The sequence below is a fragment of the Bidens hawaiensis genome, unplaced genomic scaffold (genome assembly GCF_021521415.1).
Source record: "Bidens hawaiensis isolate Kalapana, Puna unplaced genomic scaffold, B.hawaiensis_p1.1 tig00026617_1, whole genome shotgun sequence".
Classification (NCBI taxonomy): Eukaryota; Viridiplantae; Streptophyta; class Magnoliopsida; order Asterales; family Asteraceae; genus Bidens; species Bidens hawaiensis.
In genome coordinates this window covers 94,502-118,121 of record NW_027494281.1, presented here as the reverse complement: position 1 = coordinate 118,121, position 23,620 = coordinate 94,502, and the positions used below count along the sequence as shown (strand labels likewise).

At 39.2% G+C, this 23,620-nt stretch overlaps 1 long non-coding RNA gene across 1 annotated transcript; it reads left to right on the top strand.

Annotated features, from left to right (window-relative positions):
- Positions 1 to 453: 453 nt before the first annotated feature.
- On the top strand, positions 454 to 1,003 carry LOC143573726 (uncharacterized). Its single transcript, XR_013142480.1, has 3 exons — positions 454 to 575; positions 665 to 778; positions 922 to 1,003. It is a non-coding gene; the product is annotated as an uncharacterized LOC143573726 (long non-coding RNA).
- Positions 1,004 to 23,620: the final 22,617 nt, after the last annotated feature.

Here is a 23,620-nt window from a genome sequence, read left to right as displayed (position 1 = left end):
GGTAAGCGATTGTATTAGCTAACTACTTTTATACATTTTTATGTTATTTTTTGTGTAAATGCTAACATAGTTGTTTGCTTTATTTCCATATTGTAATTGTGATTGGTTAAACATCGAATTACAGCCCAGATAACCCTTTTAACAGAGAAGTTATAAGCACAGAGGCAACTTTTTTAACCATCATCAAGAGGGATATAATGTTCGATATATGCACAAGACGCAAAGTAAAACCAAGCCAGCTTTTGGAACCATCATCAACAACGAATGCTCATATTTTGTATGTGTAATGTAAATATAAATGCTGCTGTAATGACCTGAATTTTTGTTAAAAAAATATCTAACAACTGCACCTATAATGCAAGTCCATAGCTTTGGTAAATTGTCAAAAACCGCACATGTTAGAAAGCCACGGCGCAATGTGCCGGAGCATCTACTAGTAATAATAATACCACATTTGCTTGCAGGTTGAAGTACATGTCAAGAACATTAATTGTGTAAACAGGGCTGAATCGGTACTTCCTATAACTCTTGAGGATGCTGCTAGGAGTGAGATTGAAATTGCCAAGGCCTTAGAGGTGTGTATATATATATATGTTGTATTTGATAACTAGACGTTACGTGGATCAGTTTGTCCCAATTTTATGTGACTATTCTTGTTATGCAGGCTGGAGACCAACTGGTTCGCGTGAATCAGGACACACGGTTAGACCACAGGGTTATCGACTTGCGCACTCCAGCAAATCAAGGGATTATTCGTCTCAAGTCCCGCATATAAAATGTAATTAGCATTTCCTATTGCTTTTTAATACTTTGAATATGAATTTCAGTTTGCTTACTGTATGGAGAAACAAACTACATTATTACATTCATAGTTTGTCAAGCAGCATATATAACCAAAGCTGCTGATATTGTTTTCTGCAGTTGTTTGCACAGATTCTGCTGGATCTAGATTTTGTCCAGACTCACACCTCAAAGAGATACTTCCAGGTGCGAGCGAAGGCGGTGCTGCTGTTGTTATTAGATGAAGTCATTTTTAGTATTTGCTGCAAGTGTCTATTATATTCTTAGGTATTTCTAAATACTCAATATTAACAGTGGGTTATTTGTAATGGTTATCTTCACTCAAAGGGGTGTTCGACCATGACTTTTGACCTAACGTATTTTTGGTTTAATTTTCATCTTAGGTTGGGGGAGGCAAACACGAATACACGGAGGCAGATTTCGATGCAGTTCGAGAAGATTGGTCGTCGTATACGACACAATTTATATTTCGTTAGTGATATGTATTATACAAAATATTAACCGATACTTGGGATTATATTTAATCTTTTGATTTAGAATGCTTATTTTGAAAATGGAATGTATAGTTTTGCTGCTATAGTTTAAGTTATTAATTTAAATATTATTAATTATGCAAAACAAAAAAAAATTAAAAATTAAAAGTTATAAGATGACATGCATTCATGCATGTCGTTAATTGTTGTCGTAAACACCAGTATCGAAAGTGTGTCATAAATGAATGTCAAAAATATGTGTCATAAATGCGTGTCATTAAATATGACACGCAGGAAGCGTGTCATACCCAATTTATGACAGGGGCTTCAATGACACCCATTTGCGTGTCATAAGGGTCCTTTAATGACGCGCAATGCATGTCATTGAAGGTCTTTTTTCTAGTAGTGCTTAGTTTAAAAGTTAAATTAAAAACATAATATGGTTAAAAATAAGGGACCAAACTTGTAAGTTGAATGAATTGTGTTTAAAAGACAAGTTTACCCCTACTAATACATGTACATTATGCATTAGCATTTGTAAAACTCTTAAAATCAAGTGTCTTAATTTGCCCTTGTTTGGTGTATTATATATAGTATAAATTATACTAGACGCAATGAAACTTTAAGTTTGTTATAAAAATATCACCTACTGATAAAAAAATATGACCAATAATTTACCTTTAAATGAGACGGGGATAGCACCCGATATGCATATAGCTTATATATAGCTTATATTTAATAATAGGTTAGGCTAAATGTACCCCCCTGGTTGCTTGTCATATCCCCCCCCCCTCCCCTGGAAAAACCTGTTGGAATTACGTATGCCCGAGACACATACTTAAACTAATGTGGCTAACTGTGTTTGATCCAAGTCGGGTCATACCCAATAACAAGCTAGACAACACCAAATGTATTCTTTTAACGATTTGATCATTTAAATGAATACCGAACACTACGTGTTTAGAAAATTGGTTTTCTAAACAAACACACTTGAGGATTCAAATAAATTATTTGGATAATTTGTTTATATAAACTAATTATTTAATTGGTTAAATAATTAAATAGATGTATGCACATTTTATGAAAATGAGTTTTATAAAATGAATGGAGAAGTTTTAAATGTTAAAACACAAAACAAAAAAAAAAAAAAAAAAACAAAACAAAACCGGCCACCCATGTGGGGGTGGTGGTTTTACCCAATCAAACTCTTGGCTTTTGTCATAACTTCTCCTTTTGATCCTCCATTCAATTTACATGCATTAGTGATCTTATTTTGTATTTTCAAGTGCAAGAAACTCTCTCTCCCACTCTCTAAAACTCACGGCCACTTTGGGCAAGTTTTTGAGAGTTTTTGTGAGCTTCATAAAGTGTTAAAAATCCTAGCAAGAATATTGGTGTTGTTGCTAAAAGCTTGGGGTATCACACTCTTGAGGTCTTCTTCTTTGGAGGCTTGTTATTCATCCACCATCACCTTCAACAACCCACTTGTTCTTCTAAAGGTAGAAGAAGGTACAATTTACATATTGTGAGCATCTTGTTCTTGTAATTTTGATCCTTGGCTTTGGGTTTTAGATTTAACATAATGGTATGTTCATTAACAAGTTTTAAAATCTAAGCTTCCGTTGTGTTTTCTAGTTAAATATGATTAACTTGAACTTTGATAAACTTGTATAAAACCCTACAATGGCATCAAGAGCCGGTTACAAGGACTTATGCTTCTTACATGTTCATAGATTTCGGGTTTTTCATGGGTGAAAAAGGGGTCCGAAATTTGGGTGGATTTTACCCCTCATGGATTTGTAAGATCTTGACATGCATGAAAGATCTTAGGAAACCATTAATAACATTTGGATGTTGAAAATAAAAAAAAATAATAATAATAATTTGGGCCGTAGCCTCTTGGGGGGGGGGGGCCGATTTTATTTGGTGATTTTGGGCATTGGTTACTTAGGTTGCATGCTTAGAACATTTGGTATGTTTGGATGTGTCATAACCGAAACCTAGACCTTGGATGTGTTGATTGTTGTTTGTGTATGTTGATTATGTTTATTATTCAATATGGTTGTAATAATTCATAATCTTAGGCTTGTGTAATTTATTTATTCATAAGTTGGTTTGTAATAAATAGATTAGTTGCATTTTTTTTTAGAAAAATATGTATTAGGATACATTTTGTAAAAATTGAAGATGCAAGAATTGGTGGATTTGGGCCTTGGACCGAAATTATGGGCTTGTTGGGCCTCACCGGCCCATCATGGGATTCAAGCCCATTAGGCCCATAAATTTCACTCTTGGGCCCAAGAAGACTTTTGGAAGTTTGGAGCCCATTAACAAGCCCAACAAGAACACAACAACTTGGAAAGGATACTTGAAGCATTTGGATGCAAGGTCAAGTGGGAGTCAACATTCCATCCTTGTGTCATGTTTTGTCCCTTAGGTGTGACTTATGACCTATACTTGTTTCGGCTAACAAGTATGGTCAAACTTAGCGGTTCTCGGTTATGACTATATTTTGCATGTGTTTGCTTGGTTGTTTGTTTTACTTATTGTAATGTGTGGTTGATAGATATTAGGATATCCAAACCGTCACATAGGAACGACAACAAGCATAAAACGGGTTCTAATATATATTTGGTAATATCGCGTCAATTAGTTTAATTAAATGGGTTTATTAAAACTAAGCGATTACTCACATATAATAAAATTGGTTTTATTATAACTTGAACCTTGAAAATTGGTTTTCAAAATCGCCATATTACTAAATGCATGTTAGGATATGGCATAATGTTTTTCAAACTAGAATATTGGAAAACTTAAAATCCCTTTTTCATAATTACCAAGGAAACAAGTCTTACACCATCCTTTTGTATGACACTTAACGTATTAGGGAACTTTAAATGGGATAAAGGTCACCTAACCATTTTGAGCAAACTAATATACTTAGGGTAATATTAACATATTTGTGGGATAAAGGTCACCTAACCACTTGTATGTTAATCTTACATGTTTATACAAGTAGGACGACTTGAATTGGAAACCATGTGATAAAGGTCACCTAAGCATGGGGATCCAATGGTGTTGATGGGATAAACATGCCAACACGAAATAAGGATTTCGAATGGTCCCATACCTCTAGAAGTTGCAAAGGGTTGCAATTGTCAAGGTTGACTACCTTGTTAAATCAAATAACGGGATAAAGGTCACCTAACCGAAATTTGATTTATCGTTAGATTCTAGAATTTAATTATTATTTTAAAATTTGGAATAAAAGGATATTAATAATTAAATTATTTATAATACTAAAATAGAACTTTGTTAAATTTTGTAGATGGCCGCTAACAATGCAAACACCTCTACCCATAACACCCGTAACCTATCCTTAAGAACCATCCTTGAAAAGGATCGTCTAAACCATAATAACTTTATGGATTGGTATCGCAACTTGAGAATAGTTCTCAAGCAAGAAGAGATATCATATGTCTTAGACGATCCCATTCCCGACGAGCCTAACGTGGAAGATGAGGAGGCTTATAACGATTGGGTCAACTACACCAAAGATTCGGTGCAAGCCTCTTGCCTCATGTTAGCGACTATGATTCCCGAAATTCAAAAGGATTTCGAGCATCATGGGGCATACGACATGATAACTCAATTGAAGGAAATGTTCCTTCAACAAGCTAGAGCGGAACGTTTCGAAACGGTTCGAGCGTTTCATGCATGTCGTATGGAGGAAACCCAAAGCGTCTCATCTTATGTCCTAAAGATGAAAAGCTACATCGAAAAGCTTCGTAGGTTGAATTGTCCCGTGTCTAATGAGTTGGCTACGGATTTGATCCTCAACTCATTGACGAAAAGGTTTGAAACCTTTGTCATGAATTATAACATGAATGGATGGGACAAAAGCATTGGTGAGCTTCACGCAATGCTAAGAACGGCCGAAGCGGGAATGGGTAAAAAGGTTTTACCCGTTCTAACAATCGATGAAGGGAAAAGGGGACATAACTCCAAACCCAAAGCAAGTGTTGCTAAGGGCAAGGGCCACGTCCAAGGAAAGGGAAAGAGGAAAAGCCATCATGCCCTACAAACCGAAGGAAAAGAGGCAAAAGGTTGCGACGCAAGATCCATGCTTTGAGTGTGGAGAGATAGGTCATTGGAAAAGAAATTGTCCGACCTATCTCAAAGCGTTAAAAGATAAGAGGGATGCGGGGCATACCTCAGGTATTATCTTTACTATACATATTGAACTAAATGTTATTTCTTCAAATACATGGGTACTTGATACCGGATGTGGAACTCACATTTGCAATTTGTTGCAGGGGTTCAAAAGAAGTAAACAACTCAACAAAGGGGACATTAGTCTCTTTATGGGCAATGGAGCAAGAGTTGAAGTCCAAGCCCAAGGAGACTACTTGTTAAAGCTTCCAAGTGGTTTGGAAGTAATTTTGAAGAATGTTTTGTATGCTCCTAAGTTAAGGAGAAACATTATTTCCGTGTCCCTTTTAAAACAATGTGGCTTTGATCTTAAATTTATAAATTGTGATATTCATGTTTTGATGAATGGCATGTTTTATTTTAAAGCTATACCCATGAATGGTATATATGAAATAGATCAAAGTGGTATGTCACATAGTAGTTCAATGTACAATGTCAACACCAAGAAACTCAAGAAGGACTTGGGTGATTCCTATCTTTGGCATTGTCGCCTTGGACATATAAGCAAGAATCGCATGCAAACTCTTCGCAAGAGTGGTATTCTAGAAACAAATGAGTATGATTCATTTGATGTATGTGAATCTTGTTTACAAGGCAAAATGACAAAGCAACCCTTTAATAAAACTTTTGAAAGGTCAAAAGAATTATTGGGTATCATACATTCGGATGTATGTGGTCCTTTTAGACCAATGACTAGGAATGGTGAAAGATACTTCATTACCTTTATTGACGATTATAGTCGATATGGTTATGTGTACTTAATGAAACACAAAGATGAAGCTTTTGAAATGTTCAAAGACTTCAAAACTGAAGTAGAAAGACAACTCAAGACCACAATCAAAGTACTTCGTAGTGATAGAGGAGGTGAATACCTAAGTGGTGTTTTTCAAGATCATCTTAAGAGTTGTGGAATTATTTCACAACTTACTCCACCTGGAACACCACAACATAATGGTGTGTCTGAAAGGAGAAATCGTACCCTATTAGATATGGTTCGATCGATGATGGCTAGAAGCACTTTACCTCTATCATTTTGGGGCTATGCTTTACTTTCCGCTGTTCGCATATTGAATATGGCTCCAACCAAGAAAGTGGAGAAGACACCTTTTGAAGTATGGCATGGAAAGGCTCCATCGCTATCATTCTTAAGAGTTTGGGGTTGTGAAGCTTATGTAAAGCAATACACCCCAAACAAATTAGAAGTCCGATCCACTAAGTGTATCTTTATAGGTTATCCTAAAGATGATTTAGGATATTACTTTTACGATCCTAGTGAGCAAAATGTCATTATTGCTCGAAAGGGTAAGTTCTTGGAAACTAAGTTCCTTGAGGAAGGAACTAATAGTAGAACAGTGAAATTTGATGAGGATCAAGAATCACAAGATGATACACAATTGGTTGATACTAGCACTCAATAAGAGGTTGTTGAAAGTGATCAAGTGGTTGATCAAAACACACAAAACGTTCGCAAATCTGGTAGAGTTAGCAATCCACCCGAAAGATATGGATTTTTTGTAGAAGGTTGCTACGTGGTAGATTCGGATGAACCAACCACATACCGTGATGCAATGTCCAAGAATGATTGTGACAAATGGCTTGAAGCCATGAACGTTGAGATGCAATCCATGTATGACAACCAAGTTTGGGAATTGGTTGAACCACCACTTAACACCAAAGCTGTTGGAAGTAAGTGGGTTTTCAAAAGAAAAACTGATATGCATGGAAACTTGGATACTTATAAAGCAAGACTTGTAGCTAAGGGTTTCACTCAAACTCAAGGGGTTGATTATGATGAAACTTTTTCGCCTGTGGCAATGCTTAAGTCTATTAGGATATTATTTGCCATAGCTGCACATTATGATTATGAAATTTGGCAAATGGATGTCAAGACCGCTTTCCTTAATGGATATCTTGAGGAAGATGTCTATATGGTTCAGCCTGAAGGTTTTGTCGATCCAAAACATCCTAATAAAGTATGCAAGTTAAAGAAATCAATCTATGGATTGAAACAAGCATCTAGAACTTGGAATCATCGTTTTGATGAAGAAATCAAAAATTTTGGATTCATCAAGAATGCTGATGAAGCTTGTGTGTGTATAAGAAAGCTAGTGGGAGTGTAATTACCTTCTTAGTATTGTATGTCGATGACATTCTACTATTTGGAAATGACATTCCAACCATGGAAAGTGTTAAGGCTTGGCTTGGAAGTAGATTTTCCATCAAGGATCTTGGTGAAGCTGCCTATATTTTGGGAATAAAGATCTATAGGGATAGGTCAAGGCGCTTGATAGGTTTGAACCAAAGTACATACATTGATAAAATCTTGAAAAGGTTCAAGATGGAAAACTCCAAGAAAGGTTTTGTACCTATTCAAAGAGGGACCATATTGAGTTCAGCTCAATGTCCAAGCTCAAAGGGTGAGCAAGAGATGATGAAACAAATCCCATATGCTTCTGCTATAGGATCCATCATGTATGCGATGATATGTACTAGACCGGATGTGTCATGCGCTTTGAGCATGACAAGCAGATACCAACAGAATCCAGGAAACAGTCATTGGATGGCTGTTAAGAGCATATTGAAATACCTTAGGAGGACTAAGGATATGTTTCTGATATATGGATCTGGTGAGGAGGAACTCGCTATAAAAGGTTACACGGATGCGAGCTTCCAAACTGATCGAGATGATTCTCGATCACAATCTGGGTATGTGTTCACTCTTAATGGAGGAGCTGTCTCTTGGAAGAGCTCAAAACAGGAAGTGGTAGCATTGTCCACTACAGAATCAGAATACATCGCCGCTTCATTGGCAGCTCAGGAAGCTGCATGGTTGAAGAAATTCATTACTGATCTAGGGGTGGTCTCTTCCATTCAAGACCCCCTAGAAATCTTTTGTGACAACGAGGGTGCGATTGCACAAATCAAGGAACCTCGTTCGCACCAAAAGACAAGGCACATAGAGCGGAGATTCAACTACATAAGGGATGAAGTTGAAAAGGGAAAGATATGTATTCGCAAAGTTGGAACTGATCAAAATCTTGCGGATCCATTCACGAAGCTCCTAGAAAGACCGAAACATGAGCGTCATGCGAGTGGCTTAGGACTTCGATATTCTAGTAATTGGATTTGATCTATTTTGTATTACGTTTAAAAGACTTTTGTAATTTAACTCTTTTATATGATTATGGAATCTTGAGTTAAATTCTAATTTTGCATGTTTAATCCATGAATAAGTTATCTTATTCTAAAAGTCCGTAGTCGATCACATTTGTGGGAACAAATATGAAGCAAGACTATTATGAACTAGGATTGGTGGATATTCATAAGGAATGAATATGGAGCATAGGTTTGCTGCCAAAGTTCATAGATATTTGTGGGATACAAATATTGGACTGACCCGCTCTCAATATTACTACATGGAGTCGATTGACCTGATCATTAGTAATTTTGAGTAAAGGAGAATTTCATATTATCCTTAGACCTGAGATGTATACTGGGTCTTGATTTTCACCAAGTATTACACTTTGACTCTCCCCTTCGCTATTCGTAAAAGATGGTACATAAGGATGAGCTCGGGTGGAGTATAAAGTGATAGTGAGAGGCGTATACAGTCAAGAAGGAATTTGTTCCTCTTATGTGTTGAGAGTTTAGATGTCTAAGGCCTGATAAAGTTGAATTGTAAAGAGAATGATCACCTATGTCTCTTAGATCCAACATGACATCTAGTAACAAAGGGATATAATGATAAATTCACCTAAATCATATCAAGTAAGGGACTTGAAGGGATGATGTTATTGAATGGCACTTCGTCAAACACATTAGGGGTGGTGAACTGTTGTTAGGCGGTATTCACCACTTGCATTAATTTTCTATGTATCTCGTGCAAGTGGGAGATTGTTGGAATTACGTATGCCCGAGACACATACTTAAACTAATGTGGCTAACTGTGTTTGATCCAAGTCGGGTCATACCCAATAACAAGCTAGACAACACCAAATGTATTCTTTTAACGATTTGATCATTTAAATGAATACCGAACACTACGTGTTTAGAAAATTGGTTTTCTAAACAAACACACTTGAGGATTCAAATAAATTATTTGGATAATTTGTTTATATAAACTAATTATTTAATTGGTTAAATAATTAAATAGATGTATGCACATTTTATGAAAATGAGTTTTATAAAATGAATGGAGAAGTTTTAAATGTTAAAACACAAAAAAAAAAAAAAAAAAAAAAACAAAACAAAACCGGCCACCCATGTGGGGGTGGTGGTTTTACCCAATCAAACTCTTGGCTTTTGTCATAACTTCTCTTTTTGATCCTCCATTCAATTTACATGCATTAGTGATCTTATTTTGTATTTTCAAGTGCAAGAAACTCTCTCTCCCACTCTCTAAAACTCACGGCCACTTTGGGCAAGTTTTTGAGAGTTTTTGTGAGCTTCATAAAGTGTTAAAAATCCTAGCAAGAATATTGGTGTTGTTGCTAAAAGCTTGGGGTATCACACTCTTGAGGTCTTCTTCTTTGGAGGCTTGTTATTCATCCACCATCACCTTCAACAACCCACTTGTTCTTCTAAAGGTAGAAGAAGGTACAATTTACATATTGTGAGCATCTTGTTCTTGTAATTTTGATCCTTGGCTTTGGGTTTTAGATTTAACATAATGGTATGTTCATTAACAAGTTTTAAAATCTAAGCTTCCGTTGTGTTTTCTAGTTAAATATGATTAACTTGAACTTTGATAAACTTGTATAAAACCCTACAAAACCAACTTTCATATTAACCCTTGAAATCATATAATTACCAAATTAGCACAAAAGTAAGGATTTAATATTATTTTTTTTACAAGTTGCGTTTTCTTTTTATGATTTCGAGTTTAGGGTTTTGGGTTTCGGTTTTAGGGTTTATGGTTTAGGGTTCGGTTTCGGGTTTATGGTTTAGGGTTCGGTTTCGGGTTTAGGGTTTCGGTTTTAGGGTTTAGGGTTCGGTTTCGGGTTTTGGGTTTAGGGTTTAGGGTTCGGTTTCGGGTTTAGGTTCGGTTTCGGGTTTCAGGTTCGGTTTCGGATTTAGGGTTTCGGTTTTAGGGTTTAGGGTTCGGTTTCGGGTTTAGGGTTTAGGGTTCGATTTCGGGTTTAGGGTTCGGTTTCAGGTTTCGGGTTTAGGGTTTTTGATTTAGGGTTTAGAGTTTTTGGTTTAGGGTTTCGGGTTTAGGGTTTAGGGTTTTTGGTTTATTTTGTAAAAGATAAAGTGGTAAAATAAGGATATTATAAATATATATACTATTAAAATTAAAAAAGATATTATAAATATTTATAATATTAATATTAAAAAAATAAATTAATAGTAATACTTGATAGTTTTTAATTTGATATATGTAGTGGAGATTATCAAATGAATATAATGTTGTAGGGACTAATATGTATATAAATAATGTCAAGAGCTAATTGTAATTTATGTAACAAGTTCAGGGGGAGAGTATATTTAGTAAAAATGGAGTAAGGGGGGTACGTTTAGCAGCACCCTTTAATAATTAGTGGATATATACAACATTCAGCCAGCAGTAACCCTTTTATATCATCATATTTCAATAACAAGTGTAAAATTAACAGCTTTAAATATTCGGTATCTCATGACTCATCAATAGATCTGGGTTGTGGTTAGGGGTGTTAATCGGGTCAACCCGATCGGGTTTCGGGTTAATCGGGTCGGGTTAGTCGGGTTTTCCTTAAAAAATATTTAACCCGCAACCCGACCCTATTAAGGTTCGGGTTAGTCGGGTTCGGGTTATTCGGGTTTCGGGTTAGTTGGGTCGGGTTAGTCGGGTTAACCATGTTACTTTATAATTTTAAGTTGTTTTTTGTGTTTGTAACTTATAGGTTGCGAAATTTCTCATTCCACTTGATTTCCAAATTATTTTACAAGTAATTGTCTTATAAATCATATATAGACCTGTAAACGAATCGAATCGACATGAATAAAGGCATGTCCGTGTTCGTTCATTTTACTTTTAACAAACATGACACTTAATCGAACAAATATTTGTGTTCGTGTTCGTTAGTTAAAAACTAAACATGTTCTTGTTCGTTTATTTAAAATCTCAACGAATAGTTCACAACCATAATTAAACAAAGATAAATGAACATGAAGGAACATATATGTACATACATTAACGAACACAAATATACATAAACAAACATAAATGAACGCAATTAAATAAACACAAACAAACAAATATAAAACATATCATGGTGATATAATTTCTAAATGCAAATAATATTTAATAATTTTCTCTTAATATGCATATGAACATGAATGAACTTAAATAAACGATTATAAACGAACGTTCACAAACATAAATGAACGAGTGAAACATGTGTTCATGTTCGTTCGTTTAATTAAATGAACACAACATAAATGAACTTTTCGCTTAACGTGTCATGAACAAGCCAAATAATTAACTCATCCATAAGGCTTACAATATTGCCTTTATAGTGCTTATTTCACCATTTCATTATTGTATTTAAAGTTAAGTATCACCACTAATCGGGTTATTCGGGTTAACCCGAAACCCGACTTTTTTCCAAAAATAAACCCGAACCCGACCCTATTAATAATTCGGGTTATTCGGGTTAACCCGAATAACCCGACTAATACTTTTTGACCCTATTTAACCCGATCCGAATTAGTTTATTCGGGTCGGGTCGGGTTAATCGGGTTCGGGTATTTTGCCCGAATAACCCGACTAATACTTTTTGACCCTATTTAACCCGACCCGAATTAGCTTATTCGGGTCGGGTCGGGTTAATCGGGTTCGGGTATTTTGAACACCCCTAGTTGTGGTTTTCGCATATTATACGTCTGGAAAACTGCCATATACACGTCACATCAATTTTCCACACAAAACCACATAGGGGGGTGTTTCGACTTTCCATACGATAATAACCTAGTTCACATTAGTCCACACCTAGTTTTCATGACACCATACTACATGATCTTAGTATTTCACAATCGAACTTAGTTTATCCGTGTTGAACATCATCAAAGAAGATTAACTATTGGAAGATTGTTTAATAGTCATCTATTAACAAAGCTAACGTTTATTAAGTTCAACCCGACTCAACATGTCCATGAGCCGTTAGATAACATAAGGGTAGCTTTTACACGCATTGATATTATTTTAGACTTTTAGCAAATCAAACTGTATTCTCTTTAACTCTTTGATTTATGTCACTCTTTGAGTTACATATTATAACATGTAAGGCCCCGTTACCGGTAGCCCTACTTTGTTGTTGGATTTACTCATAAACACAGTTCTTACAAATCAGAGTTCATTAAAACTTTTCGCGGAATATAAAACATCATCCATTCGTTACAAAACATTAAATATTTTCTTTGATACCATAACCCAAAACATTATATTTAAACCTCTTTTCTTTATATCTTCATATGCCAGCCGTTCAATCCATGCCATGTGCCAACCTCATGTCAACTATTTAATCAAATCACCTGCGTGCATACTAAAAGTCAGCTACGCTGAGTAAGTTCTAGTTAATCAAGCAACTCATCATACAACCACTTCATACATCATATATGTATCCGAATACACATAATCCACTGTCTAACCTGTTCACCTTACCACTTAACCACTTAACTGCCCCTAACCACTTAACCACTTGTTTACGGAAGCACATTGAGGCTTGCCCTCCCACGCACTCACGTTATGCCACTTAATAACGAGGACACGTATAAGCTTACCCTACCACGCACTCACGTTATGCCACTTAATAACGAGGACACGTATAGGCTTACTGTGACATCTGCCCCGTCCGACCCGACCCAGGTACCCGTTTTCTGATCCGATTCTTTTTATGATTTAAAATTTAATTATTTTCTTTTAAAACTTGACATTTAAAATATATATATTACTAATAATATTTTCCTTCCCGCCTCTTCCTCTCTCTTCCTTTCCGCCTTCTTTTCCCTCTTGTTGCCGTCCCGCCTCTTTTTCTCTCTTGTCGTCGTTCCGCCCTTAAGCCTTGAATCCCCCCCCCCCTTCTCTCTTTGTTTGTCCTTTGTTTCTTCCCGCCTAAGGTTGTCTGCGCAGCTCCAAGCGCCAGACTCCTTACAAGGAAGCCTGCGTGAAGACCATCTGTTGCTGCGATACGCGAGGCGAACTGTCCCCGCAGCGCGCTAAGGATTATAGTTCTTCCCGCGACGCGCTTAGAATTGTAGTTCTTCCCGCAGTGCGCTAAGGTTTGTTCTGTCTGCCTTCGCGCTCACGCGCTCGAGCCTTCTCGCGCTAAACCCTTTGAGTCTTCTGTTTAATCTAGCCGTTTACTTTTGTGATGTCTTATCTTCTGTGCTGTTGACCTGACCTATCTTATGTCTGAAAAGTTACTTTCGGCGCAGCATGCGCACCAACCCCATTAGTTGGCAGAAAAAGTGACTGACATTATCTTTTGAGATCTGCTTTTCCATGCTTGACCAGTACCTTTATCTGACCCTCCCATGCCTGTTTACTGTTACCTGTCAGCTTTTCCTTGTCCCCTGCAGCTGCCATATCTTTTGATATCTTTTGCTTTTGGATTCTTATGCTTTTTGATATCTTTTGCTTTTGGATTCTTATGCTTTTTGATATCTTTTGCTTGATCCTGTTGAAGATCTTTTCCCCTTTTCTAGGGATTGTGTTCCCTAGGGTTTCCCTATAAATAATAATGCTATTTTCTTAACACTACACACACAAATACTTATTATCTTTCTCTTCCTTGCTCTCTGCCGTTGATCCTCTGTCGCCTCCTCTCTCTGCCTTCTTCTCTCCTGTTCTGCCCTGTTTCCCGGTAATCTATAATATATAATAATTTGTTTAAGTTACTTATTAATTATGCTAACTTATAATCAAGACTTAAAACCAATCGTTAAAACTATAATCTTTAATTATAGGTTAACTTGTGCTTGTTTAAAGTTGGTTCTTGCTTTATCTTTCACCGCATCGTTTATCAAGTGAGTAATCTCGTACCTAATCCCTTTTTATTTTTAATGTTTTGGGATGTTCATGTGTTCATACAAACTTAGAGTCTTAAACTTGTTTATGAACTTTAGTCGCGCAGTATCCCATGTGTTGAGGACGTAGACTTGGCTGTTTATTTGTATGTGTGGATCATTAACCGTCTTGTCGGTCTATTCCGCAGTTCTCATGGTACCATTAGATGAACACGGGAGAACAATCGTTTATGATTTTCTCTTTTGTTTACACTTGCACAGTTTTCTTGTTTTTATGCTCAATTGGGAGCACGGATTGACTATGAGCTATGAATCTTAGACTTGGTCCCGATCTGATTACACCCTTGTTGAAAACCAGACATACACATGTTGCGCGCAGATTTATTGTTATCTATGTATGGTATTAAACTTGATTTCTCACCAACACGCAAGTGTTTGACGTTTTATTTTAACACATGTTCAGGTTTGCTGTAGCTACATTTGGAGCTTGTGGACACGTAGGACGTTTTTACTTTTGGACCTAGATTAAAATGTATCAAGACAAGTTTATTATTGTTCGAATATTTTGTCTTATAATATATTGATTTATGTTAATTTATGTTATCTTGTGTTTACGTTGCGCGTGCGCGATTGAATGTATTTATTAAATATTGACACCCAATAGTGTCACGAGTAATGAAACAATATGTGGCGCCCCGATGTATAATCCGCCTTTGGTCGGGGTGTTACAGATTGGTATCAGAGCTCGTTGACTTTAGGATAGGTGGTTAGACGTAACGGCCTAGAATAACTAAGAGTCCCTTCTCGCGCATGAGAGAAATCTCATGTTTGCGCGCTTATTGTTAATTACTCGTTATTTATAAATATGCTTGCGCAGACGCAGCGTATGGTTTTATGTTTTATTTCGCGATATTTCGATTTTTGCTGAATTTCGATTTTTATTGGTTTTACTTACATATTCGTTTGTTGGGATTGAAAATCCGAAAAGTCATGGTGATACATGAATAGTTGATTTTCAAATTCCATTTACGATTATGTTCTGAGATTGGAGACTTGAAAAGTCATGGTGATACTTGAATTGTCAACCTCCAATACTCATTTTCTTGTATATTTTATATTGAGGATTGAAAAGTCATGGTGATACATGAATCGTCAATCTCCAATACTCGTTTACTAGTCATTTTAAATTGAGAATTCGGAAAGTCATGGTGATACATGAATTGTCGATTCTCGATTCGAATTTGTTATCTGTATTAAGTTTGCATTCAAATTCATGTTTTACCTTAACTGTTGATGGTATCTAACCCCGCGAAACCAAGCTTTATAAGATTATACTTTGCGCTAAGATATTAACAAAACTAAAACTTTTATAGAATGCCTCCGCTATCAGCTCGTCATCAGAGGAGAGAAGCCTCGCGCAGACGTTCGCTGCAACGTTCTCAGGAAATGGCCGCCGCAATAGCCCAAGCCTTAAACCAAAATAATCCCAACTCCTCCGGTTATAACATTAAGTCCTTTAATGCGGGTAACCCTCCGAAATTCACAGGACTTGAAGGAGCCACCGTGATGCTCCAGTGGCTCGAGAAGATTGAAAACCCTATATGCTTCCAGTGTCCTGGAATCTAGAGCGCTTACATGGTGGAATGGAGTAGCTCATGCGCGTGGCGCAGAGGCTGCTTCCAGCATGCTCTGGGAGGAATTTAAGGATCTCTTGACGCGAGAATTCTGCCCTCCCAACGAAGTTAAGCGCCTGGAGGAAGAATTTTGGAACTTGAAGCAATACAGTGGCGAAGCGCGCGAGTACGCGACGCGCTTCCATGAACTAAGCTTGCTTGTCCCACACCTAGTTAACCCTTCCCGCCGAGCCATCGAGAAGTTCCTTGGGGGTCTCCCCATGGAAATCCAAGATTCTGTATGGGCCAGAAACCCAATAACCCTCTCTGACGCCATTGAGTTGGCCGCTGTGCTCAGCGACAACCATGTCAGAGCAGGAACCCTGTTCCTGCGGGGAGCTGAGAAGACCAAACCCACTAAGACTGCCCCTGAACCAACAGAAACCAAACCAGAACCCTCAAACCATAACAACCCGAAGCGTAGGCGCAGACAAGTTTACGCGCTTACCAGCCCACCCATTATCCAGCAACCCTACCTACCTCCAGTATACGCCCCTACCCCACTGTCAGCCTACCCAACACCTCCTGTAGTCCACAACTATGCCTTAACCAACCCCGCACTCCCTGCCCCGCCACCTAAGAAACCTTACACAGGAAACCACCCCTTCTGCCCAACCTGTAGATTTCACCACCCACCTCAAGCCCCATGTCGACTTTGTCACCGATGTGGCCGCGCTGGTCACATGGCGGAAAACTGTAGAGTTCTTCCAGCCAACCCAATCGCACAAACACCACCAACCTACCCGCAAAACCCTCAACCAACTTACCTTAATCCACGACCCAGGTCGTGCTTTAACTGCGGTGATCCCAGTCATTTCCGGAACGCGTGCCCGAGACTACAAGTACAAATTACGCAAGCAAATCCGGTTAACCAAATCTCGAACCAAGTGACGCGCGGACGAGCTTTTAACATAACCGCGCACCAAGCGCAAGCGAATAATGACGTAGTAAATGGTACATTTTTGCTTAACGGACAATATGCATCCGTACTTTTTGATACTGGCGCCGATAGAAGTTTTATTTCCCGCGCGTTTGAGCAGAAGCTTGCGCGACCGCGCGATAACTTAAAAGAAAATTTTTCAGTTGAATTGGCTAATGGTGAAACTGTTTTAATTAACTCCGTGATTAAGGATTGCACGCTTAACCTTAACGAAAACGATTTTCTAATCGACCTCATCCCCATGCCTCTTGGAAGTTTCGATGTTATCATTGGTATGGACTGGCTCTCGAATAATCGCGCCGAAGTTATTTGCACCAAGAAGTTGATTCGCATTCCTCGAGAAAACGGTGATCTTCACATCTACGGCGAGAAACCCTCCAGTGGTCTTAAGCTTATGTCTTGCGCCGAAGCCCAAAGACTCATGCGGAAGAAGTGTATTGCATTTTTAGCCCATGTGGTTAAACCCGATGAAGGAAAGAAGAAACTTCGCGAAATCCCTATTGTGCGTGACTTCCCTGAAGTTTTTCCCGATGATCTTCCTGGTATCCCTCCCGCTCGTGAAGTCGAGTTTCTTGTTGATCTTGTCCCTGGTGCTTCCCCCGTAGCCAAATCTCCTTATCGTCTTGCACCCGCTGAAATGCAAGAATTGGCAAGTCAACTTCAAGAGTTGACCGCTAAAGGATTTATTCGCCCTAGCTCTTCGCCCTGGGGTGCTCCGGTGTTGTTCGTTAAAAAGAAAGATGGTACGTTTCGCATGTGTATCGATTACCGCGAGTTGAACAAACTCACCATTAAGAACCGGTATCCCTTACCGCGTATTGACGACCTCTTTGATCAACTCCAAGGTGCCTCTTGTTTCTCCAAGATCGATCTCCGCTCTGGCTATCACCAGTTGCGCATCCGCGATGAAGATATTCCCAAGACTGCTTTTCGAACTCGCTATGGCCACTTTGAATTCTTGGTCATGTCCTTCGGTTTAACCAACGCACCCGCCGTTTTCATGGATCTAATGAATCGGGTGTGTAGGCCTTTCTTGGATAAATTCGTGATCGTATTCATCGATGATGTTCTGGTGTATTCTAAAACCAAGGCCGAGCATGAGCAACATCTTCGGTTGGTGTTGCAAAAGCTTCAAACCGAGCAACTCTTTGCCAAACTCTCCAAGTGTGAGTTTTGGTCGGATGAAGTACAGTTTCTTGGTCATGTTGTAAACAAGATGGGTATTCATGTCGACCCATCCAAGATTGAAGCAATCAAGAACTGGATTACGCCATCCACTCCTACCGAAATCCGTTCCTTCTTGGGCTTAGCTGGTTACTACCGTCGATTTATTTCGAACTTCTCAAAGATCGCATTGCCTTTAACAGCTCTGACGCACAAAGGTAAACCGTATATTTGGGGCTCGAAGCAAGAAGAAGCCTTTCTAACGCTCAAGCGTTTGTTGTGTGAAGCTCCTGTTCTAGCGTTACCTGAGGGTAATGAAGATTTTGTCGTGTATTGCGATGCATCCAACCAAGGTCTCGGTTGTGTACTTATGCAACGAGGCAAGGTTATCGCTTACGCATCAAGGCAACTCAAGATTCATGAAAAGAATTATACAACTCACGACCTCGAACTAGGCGCTGTGGTATTTGCCTTGAAGATCTGGAGACACTACCTTTATGGTACTAAGTGTATCCTTTACACTGACCATAAAAGCCTTCAGCACATTTTTGATCAAAAGGAACTCAACATGAGACAACGCCGATGGAACGAACTCATCAGCGATTACGATTGTGAGATCCGGTATCATCCTGGTAAGGCTAATGTGGTAGCCGATGCGCTCAGCCGAAAACCCTGCCAGCTTAACTGTATCTTGCCGCGCACGCAGCTTCACTTTGCGCCGATTTAGAGCAATCTTGAATCACGCATTCGCGACGCGCAGCGCGCATCCATCAGTAATGGTAACCTTCGCGCCGAGTTAGCGTGTGGCGCGGAAGCACATTTTGTCCCTAATCTGTGTGGAATTCTCTGCTATCTCAACCGCATCTGGATCCCCAATGATGAGAACCTTCGCGCTGATATCCTGAGTGAAGCGCATAAATCTCGGTATTCTATTCATCCCGGTGCTGATAAAATGTACAAGGATTTGCGCCTTTCTTTTTGGTGGCATGGTATGAAAAAGGATATTGCTGTGTTCGTAGCTAAATGCCTGACTTGTTCTAAGGTAAAAGCTGAACATCAATGCCCATCTGGTTTGCTCGAACAACCAGAAATTCCTGCGTGGAAGTGGGAATGTATAGCGATGGACTTTATTACCAAGTTACCTTTGACAGCAAGCAAACATGATAGCATTTGGGTAATAGTGGATCGTTTGACTAAGTCTGCTCACTTTCTGCCCATTCGTGAAAACTACCGTGTTGAGCAACTCGCGCAGCTTTATGTCAAAGAGATTGTCTGCCGTCATGGTACTCCTTTGAGCATCATATCCGATCGCGATGGCCGTTTTATATCCCGCTTTTGGAAATCTCTCCAATCTGCGCTAGGAACTCGCTTGGACATGAGTACTGCATATCATCCTCAGACTGACGGACAGTCTGAGCGAACTATCCAAACTCATGAGGATATGCTCCGATCTTGTGTTCTTGATTTTGGAGGTAATTGGGATTCGCACCTACCTCTGGTCGAGTTCTCTTATAATAACAGCTATCATTCCAGTATTGGTATGGCCCCATTTGAAGCACTTTACGGTCGTAAGTGCCGTTCACCGATTTGTTGGAACGAAGTGGGTGAAGCTCAAATCACAGGACCCGAACTAGTTCAAGAGACAACCGATAAAATCGCCAAGATCCGTGATCATCTGCTGACTGCCAGAAGCCGACAGAAGAGTTACGCAGATCGCAGGCGAAAGCCTCTCGAATTTCAAGTTGGTGATCTTGTTCTCCTCAAAGTGTCGCCCTGGAAAGGTGTTGTCCGCTTTGGGAAGAAAGGTAAGCTTGCTCCTCGTTATGTTGGTCCATTCAAGATTCTCGTGCGTGTGGGAAAAGTTGCCTACAAACTAGACCTGCCGCCCGCGCTCAGCAATGTGCATCCAACGTTCCATGTATCCAATCTCAAGAAGTGTTTAGCCGACGAGAACCTTCACATTCCACTTGATGAAGTTCAAATTGACGAATCCATGCATTTCGTTGAGAAGCCTGTTGAGATTATGGATCGCGAGGTTAAGCAAACCAAGCGCAGTCGTATCCCTATTGTTAAAGTTCGCTGGGAGTCCAAGCGCGGAGCCGAGTTTACATGGGAAAGGGAAGATCAAATGAAGATCAAGTACCCGCACCTGTTCTCTGCGCAACCTACTTCGAGATAAATTTCGGGACGAAATTTCTTAAAGTAGGGGAGACTGTGACATCTGCCCCGTCCGACCCGACCCAGGTACCCGTTTTCTGATCCGATTCTTTTTATGATTTAAAATTTAATTATTTTCTTTTAAAACTTGACATTTAAAATATATATATTACTAATAATATTTTCCTTCCCGCCTCTTCCTCTCTCTTCCTTTCCGCCTTCTTTTCCCTCTTGTTGCCGTCCCGCCTCTTTTTCTCTCTTGTCGTCGTTCCGCCCTTAAGCCTTGAATCCCCCCCCCTTCTCTCTTTGTTTGTCCTTTGTTTCTTCCCGCCTAAGGTTGTCTGCGCAGCTCCACGCGCCAGACTCCTTACAAGGAAGCCTGCGTGAAGACCATCTGTTGCTGCGATACGCGAGGCGAACTGTCCCCGCAGCGCGCTAAGGATTATAGTTCTTCCCGCGACGCGCTTAGAATTGTAGTTCTTCCCGCAGTGCGCTAAGGTTTGTTCTGTCTGCCTTCGCGCTCACGCGCTCGAGCCTTCTCGCGCTAAACCCTTTGAGTCTTCTGTTTAATCTAGCCGTTTACTTTTGTGATGTCTTATCTTCTGTGCTGTTGACCTGACCTATCTTATGTCTGAAAAGTTACTTTCGGCGCAGCATGCGCACCAACCCCATTGGTTGGCAGAAAAAGTGACTGACATTATCTTTTGAGATCTGCTTTTCCATGCTTGACCAGTACCTTTATCTGACCCTCCCATGCCTGTTTACTGTTACCTGTCAGCTTTTCCTTGTCCCCTGCAGCTGCCATATCTTTTGATATCTTTTGCTTTTGGATTCTTATGCTTTTTGATATCTTTTGCTTTTGGATTCTTATGCTTTTTGATATCTTTTGCTTGATCCTGTTGAAGATCTTTTCCCCTTTTCTAGGGATTGTGTTCCCTAGGGTTTCCCTATAAATAATAATGTTATTTTCTTAACACTACACACACAAATACTTATTATCTTTCTCTTCCTTGCTCTCTGCCGTTGATCCTCTGTCGCCTCCTCTCTCTGCCTTCTTCTCTCCTGTTCTGCCCTGTTTCCCGGTAATCTATAATATATAATAATTTGTTTAAGTTACTTATTAATTATGCTAACTTATAATCAAGACTTAAAACCAATCGTTAAAACTATAATCTTTAATTATAGGTTAACTTGTGCTTGTTTAAAGTTGGTTCTTGCTTTATCTTTCACCGCATCGTTTATCAAGTGAGTAATCTCGTACCTAATCCCTTTTTATTTTTAATGTTTTGGGATGTTCATGTGTTCATACAAACTTAGAGTCTTAAACTTGTTTATGAACTTTAGTCGCGCAGTATCCCATGTGTTGAGGACGTAGACTTGGCTGTTTATTTGTATGTGTGGATCATTAACCGTCTTGTCGGTCTATTCCGCAGTTCTCATGGTACCATTAGATGAACACGGGAGAACAATCGTTTATGATTTTCTCTTTTGTTTACACTTGCACAGTTTTCTTGTTTTTATGCTCAATTGGGAGCACGGATTGACTATGAGCTATGAATCTTAGACTTGGTCCCGATCTGATTACACCCTTGTTGAAAACCAGACATACACATGTTGCGCGCAGATTTATTGTTATCTATGTATGGTATTAAACTTGATTTCTCACCAACACGCAAGTGTTTGACGTTTTATTTTAACACATGTTCAGGTTTGCTGTAGCTACATTTGGAGCTTGTGGACACGTAGGACGTTTTTACTTTTGGACCTAGATTAAAATGTATCAAGACAAGTTTATTATTGTTCGAATATTTTGTCTTATAATATATTGATTTATGTTAATTTATGTTATCTTGTGTTTACGTTGCGCGTGCGCGATTGAATGTATTTATTAAATATTGACACCCAATAGTGTCACGAGTAATGAAACAATATGTGGCGCCCCGATGTATAATCCGCCTTTGGTCGGGGTGTTACACTTACCCTACCACGCACTCACATTATGCCACTTAAATAACGAAGGAACGTATAGGCTTACCCTACCACGTACTATTGTCATTGCACTAACACTCTTAATAGACCCCTTACCACTTCTATCACACTATCATCTACTTGTCTACAAAACACTTCCTATCATTTCATCATTTACATAATAAGCAAGTCACATCAACAATCATGCACACTAATAACCACTTGACAGTCACTATCCTTGGCGATACGTGCAATATCCGAAGATCGTTCACGCACCGGCAAGCATTATATATTAGCTACTTGGTATATCATCTATAGCATACACTTACCACTTAAGGTAAGTGTATTCGCACTTCACATAGAGTATGCACACAGCCCCGAAAACATAATAAGGAAATAGGGCTAGAAACTCACCTGAACTCGGCTACTTCTTCCGTTAATGGTTACTCCTTTCTTTGGCTGTGCACGGCTAACTGTATAACAATTATGCGTATTGATCACTCTCATTTTCCATATCGCGTTTCTAGTTTAATTATTATCCTCAACGAACGGGGGTCCGGGGGCAGCGCCCCTGGCAGCGGGGTCCTAGGGGCGGCAGCCCCTAGCAGGGTCCAAGGGGCAGAGCCCCTGGCTGGGGTCGCAGGGTAATTACCGCCAGGGCGGTTATCAGCAGCAGCAAGGTTCGTTTGATCAGAATCGGGGGTATAACAGAGACGGTAACCGGGGTGGAAATTCATCGGGTAATCAGGACCAGCAGAGGGGGTCCTCGGTAAATGCGGATGAGTCGGTGCACTCAAAGTTGGATGCATTGATGAAGTTTATGACAGATCATAAGACTGAAACGAAGAAACAGTTTGAGTTACATGATAAGTCAGCAGGGGCAATGTCAAAGCAAATTGGTCAGCTCGCAGCAGATATGGCAAAGTTGCAAAAGAGTGCAGGTCAACTCCCGAGTGATACTACAGTCAACCCGAACCATTACTGCTCAAGCTCCAAGAAGGGAAACAATGTGCACATCAATGTTGTAAGTCTTTTACCTCATTTTGAAATTTCTAGTGTTGAAGTGGATTCACCATCACAGTTTTTTGAGAATGTGGTGGAAGATACTAGTGGTGAGAGTGATTATGTCGGTCAAAATGAATCAATTTTCCAAAATGAATCAGAACCAAAAACATATGAAATGTCTTTTTGTGAAAATTGCACATGTGAAAAATGTTTAAATAGTA